The 5,564-nt window shown below is 37.1% G+C and overlaps 1 non-coding gene across 1 annotated transcript; it reads right to left on the bottom strand.

The window, feature by feature from the left end:
* Nucleotides 1-5,226: 5,226 nt before the first annotated feature.
* On the bottom strand, nt 5,227-5,333 carry LOC114403970. Its single transcript, XR_003664736.1, has one exon. It is a non-coding gene; the product is annotated as a small nucleolar RNA R71 (small nucleolar RNA).
* Between the last annotated feature and the right edge of the window lie 231 nt (nt 5,334-5,564).

Genomic DNA, 5,564 nt, shown 5'->3' on the forward strand with positions numbered 1-5,564 from the left:
CACTACGGTGTACTATGATGAATTTTTCCGTCTGAAGTTGTGTTTAATGTCTTAAATGCACTGTATTGAAAGAACAAAATTGTAAGCTTATGTGGGGAACAATATTTACATATCTATATCTTATTTTGTGAACAACTTAAAATATGTAACTTAAATTGTTAACAGAAGCTTTGATATGCACATCCGGCTTTCTCCGCAGTGAACAAAACCACACAACAAGATTCTTTATAGGACATAAAACAAGCAACTGCCAATGGCTCCTACAATTTAGACAATAGTGTCGTATGAATAACACAAACATCCTTTATAGGGATACAATAAATATATTTTACTTACTAATTCAAATAAGCTCCAAGATACACGTCTCGCTGTGATTCCATAAGCCATTTCTCAATGTATTCTTGACATGGGCCACGTCGATCCTTTGCATTCAAAATTGATTGCAACTTAAGGAATCCATACACCAATTTGAATCCATACACCGATCCTTGACCCAAGTTATTACTCCATTCATCCATATGCCTATTTTAAAAATTTTAGAAAATGAGTTATCATCATGGTTTTGTGGCACACCAAAATAAGATTTAGTATTGAATGACATCCATTTTACTTACATGGTCCACAGCTGTAGAATAGCTATGTTCAAACATTGTACGCCTGATATGATTTTGTTGACATCAACACATGTTACGAACAAGGATGCAATAACATCAGAAATTCCAAATTTAGTTACATCCCACACCAACTGAACAGGCTTCTCATAAATGTCAACTAGGGTCCTTATCAACTCACGCAATGGGTCTTCTACAACAACATTAATAACCAGTTTAACAGCATCAGTCACTTTATTTGGACTAATTGCTGAAATCTATATCATTAACAAAACCAATAATTAAACCAACAATTAACCAATAAAAACATGAAGGTAATGTATACAATTGGAAAAAAAATTAAAAGTAAAATACCTCATTTGATACCACTTTTACAAGCGATCTTGGCCATGCAATGAATGTGCCAAGGGCCTGCCTGACATACTTAATTTCTAAAGATGGCCACAGGACTTTAGCATCACCGTTAATAACTTTGTCAACACTAACCCTTACCACATCATCTGCATAAGTCACATTATGTATCGTAGGGCCGCCCTCATATATTTTACCCAAGCCCACCAACTCAGTAGCATCTTCACACTGGACATACAAGCCGATACGGGGTATGACATTAGCAACATGGTCTGGTCCATATGGGTTGACAGCAACTTCAGCATTGCTCCCCTTTGTGCTGACTCGGGCACCTAACACATGCATATCTGGCTCAATATGTGCTGATATCTGCGGTGTATTCTTTTGTGACATCTCAAGCATGATGACCTCCTTCAACTCCTGTAGACTTTGTTTGGTTTCCTCTTGAAATTCTTTCTACCACTGTTCCTTAAGGGTTCCCATGATTTCAACAAACTGTTGTTGACAATGGATGTTGATGAGGTACTGGAGGTACGTGATGCCCTTCCATAGTATTGACTTATTGTGACCCTAGAACCTGCTGCACGAACACAACCTCTATGATCCGGTCGGCCGATGGCAGTGTTAAGTATGTCTTGACGACCATGGGGGACAAACGTACCCTGTGTCGTCTATTCTTCCAAGGAGTCCTTCATGAACTAGAAAATAAACACAATCAAACAATTACTCCAAATATCAAATAATTGTATTAATAATTGAACAACCCACTCACAATTTTATCAGATATTTCTTATGCCGCCTCAGATGTCATCTAGCCATATTGCTTTGTGCGAGCCAACTTCCATTTAACATGTCTTGAGATGGGAGATGGGGGGTTGTCAATTTCTATTGTATTCTCCGTCAACATTGGTTCAACTTGTCGTTTCTTTATTTTCTCTTCTATGAGCTTTTTTTCAAGCAAATCATATCCCCCACGAGAAAGTATATGGGGACAGTCATTGTATTTTTGAATTTCCTGCATCCTTTTTCTGATTCCTTGTCATGTACCATATATTTTTCAACATTGTGCAAATATAAATGCTTTACTTAATGAGAAGTACACTGTCAAAATCAAAGAAATAAACATGTAACCTGCCAATTAGGGTTTTTGTAGCTTGCAGCAAACTCGTCCCAATCTTGTGGATTTATACCATATTTTACTGAAGGATCATCTTTATGTTGCCCCTCAGAATCATCATAGACAAATTTAGTCGTCAGGCTTGATTTAAATTGCCTTCATCTTGTGGCCACAGTGGATATCAGCTTTTTCTTCGCACTTATCGCTTCTGGGATGTCAAATTTTGCCTACCTAAAACAAGCTTTGTAATGCTTGCATAATTTCAAAGGTTGAAGTACTTAAATTGGCATACAAAAGTTCAATGCTTAAAAATCATGTCGTCCCACACAAGATCCTTAAGCGTGTTCGGTACATCTTTCCAGTTGTTATGTACTATTGGAATCTTTTCTCTTGCTACGACCCCTAGATAGCTGTGGAACTTCTCTTTATGTGGCCCCGATGCCCGCCCAGTTGTAGCATAAAATGTCACAACTGGTTTGGGCTAATCCAAGGTCCGTAAGGTCAACCGTTTGAGTCATGTGGATTGTCTACTCTTCTTAGACATACCTTCTGACTGAACATTGGACTACGGTGGTGATGGTGGGGGTGTGCCCATGATCCTGTCAAAATAAAACAAATATGTTGACAATAAGTATTTTGTAATTTGATATAGTTAGATAAAAGGAAATATGAGCATGAAGAAATTACAAAACAAATCACGCAATAAGATTGTTACATTACTTTCATTGGATTATGTTAGGCCACAATGTTCTCCCATAGGCCTTCATCATGATCATTACGAGTTGCTTGTACATCGTCAACGTCAGAAAACTCATTTATAGAAGGCATATTTTTGGAAAAACTTGGTGTCTCAAAAATGTCAAGCATCGAACCATGTTGTGCATCATTTAAATGACTTGGTCTTCCATGTAGAACCACAAAATATCTTGAATTGCATGGATCTTGGACGTAAAACACTTGTCTTGCTTGTTCGGCCATAATGAAAGGTTCGTCCATGTAACCCACCTTATTTAGGTCTACTAAAGTAAATCCCAAGTCATCTTGATGGACACTAGTATTGCCATTGACCCGCTTACACTTAAACAAAGGCACTCTAAATTCACTGTAATCAAGCTCCCATATTTGTTTAATCACTCCAAAGTAAGGCATGAATGCTTGAATAGGATTTTTGTCTGTTGCACTGGAAAAGTGATCAGAATAAGCATCAACAGTTACACCACTATTCTGCATTGAGTTTTTGTCATCTTGAGACTTGGTGTAGAATGAATAATTATTGATATCATACCCTTTCCAAGTCATTTGATGTGTCATCATTTTCTCCTATTTCTTAACCCTTTTTGTCACCATTTTAATTACTGATTAGCCTTAATTGTCAAATTAATTATGCAGTTTTATCATTTGGGCCTACTGGACTAATTTTGTGTTTTTAATTTAATTTCAGGAGAATTATAAGCAATTGGGCTTGAATCCGGAATTGGGCTTGGACTTGAAGAGAGCAGACAATTTTATTCTACCAAATCTTATCTTATCCAGATTTTATCTAATCTAGATATTATTTCATCTAGATTTTATCTTAGCTTATCTTATCTAGATTTTATTTCATCTAGATTTTATTTTATCAAATCTTATCTTATCTTGTCCAGATTTTATTTTATTTATGGGCTTGGACTTAAAACAGATTTGTAAGCTTTGGGGTTGAGAACCTATATAACAACACCAAGGTTCTAGTTTTATGAGCCTTTTCGTTTTGGGACAAAGAATAATTTTAGGTTTTGCAATTCTAGTTTTTACTGTTCACGTAGCAATAAAATTTCGTTTTCTGCTCGTTGGGAGACGACCTAGGATCACTTCCTAGATACTGCATTTTTAATGTTTATTTAATTCGGGTACGGCCTCGATCAAATTTGGCGCCGTTGCCGGGGAGCAGTGGGCCAAAGGTTCATAATAGTGTTTAGTTATCTTATTTTGTGTAGCATTCTATTTTGCATTTCAGTTGCATTCCCTGTTTAGCGACTGATTCAGCTTTGTGTTTTGCTGTGAACAGTGATTAGCAACTGATTTTGCAATTTAATTAGCGATTTTTGTTTTGATAGTTAGAGTTGTTATTTTTGGCTGATTTTTTGTGTGGTAGCTTCTTTTAATCCATATTTTGTGTGAAAAATACTTGGAGCACTTGGTGTGGCAGTATTTGAGAGAGACAAAACTTTTGGGAACTTGTTTTTAGCAAAACTTAAAACGCCCATAACTTTTGCTTCGGGTATCAGAATGACTATTATTATATATGCATTTGGGGTAGAAAAAAATTTCCCATATTGTGACAACCCACTTTAGCCGGTTGGGGTCTCCCAAACTCCAAAAATCATCCGTTTACTAAGTTTTTTTTTCAAGTATTATTGTCCTATTTTTCTAAACTTTGCCTAGGTAGTTTTCATAGTTAGACTTTGAATTTTTGTTTGAAAATTTTTGTGCTATCTTTTCATGATTTTAGGGTGTTCCTCACAAAATTTCAGCTCATTTTGATATCGTTTGAGTATAGCTATAGTTTTACCCCCTTGTTAGGTGCTTGTTGAGAAACACATTATTTGCTGCATATAGTGCATGACTAGGGGCAATCCAGGTGATTTACAACCCTTTGATCCTGAAATAGATAGAACCTTTCATAGATTAGTTAGGCATAGTGTGCATCCTGGTCATTTTGTGCATTCTGTTGAGGGTGATTCTGAATATTCTGATTTTGAGCATTCCATTACTAATTTTCACACTGAGAACATGACTCAACCTTCACCTCGTGAGAGGACTCTTAGGGAGATGGCTACACCTGATTTCACTTATGAAAGCTTGTGCATTCAATATCCTGATGAGGGTGTTCCATATGTTCTCAAGACTGGACTAATACATTTGCTGCCCAAGTTTCATGGTCTTGCAGGTGAAGATCCTCATAAGCATCTTAAGGAGTTCCATATTGTTTGTTCCATCATGAAGCCCCCTGATGTCCAAGAAGATGATATCTTTCTAAAGGCTTTTCCTCATTCTCTGGAGGGAGTGGCAAAAGATTGGCTATACTACCTTGCTCCCAGGTCCATTTTCAGCTGGGATGACCTTAAGAGGGTGTTCTTTGAGAAATTCTTCCCTGCATCTAGGACCACTGCCATCAGAAAAGACATTTCAGGCATCAGGCAACTTAGTGGAGAAAGCTTGTATGAGTACTGAGAAAGATTCAAGAAATTGTGTGCAAGTTGTCCTCACCACCAGATTTCTGAGCAACTTCTTCTTCAGTATTTCTATGAGAGACTTAGCAACATGGAGAGGAGTATGATTGATGTTGACAGTGGTGGAGCTCTTGGTGATATGACCCTTGCAGAGGCTAGGAATTTGATTGAGAAGATGGCTTCCAACTCCCAACAATTTAGTGCAAGAAATGATGCTATTGTTCTTAGAGGATTCCATGAGGCAGCCACGGATTGATCATCATCTACTGAAAATAA

Source organism: Glycine soja, chromosome 20 (genome assembly GCF_004193775.1).
Source record: "Glycine soja cultivar W05 chromosome 20, ASM419377v2, whole genome shotgun sequence".
Classification (NCBI taxonomy): domain Eukaryota; kingdom Viridiplantae; phylum Streptophyta; class Magnoliopsida; order Fabales; family Fabaceae; genus Glycine; species Glycine soja.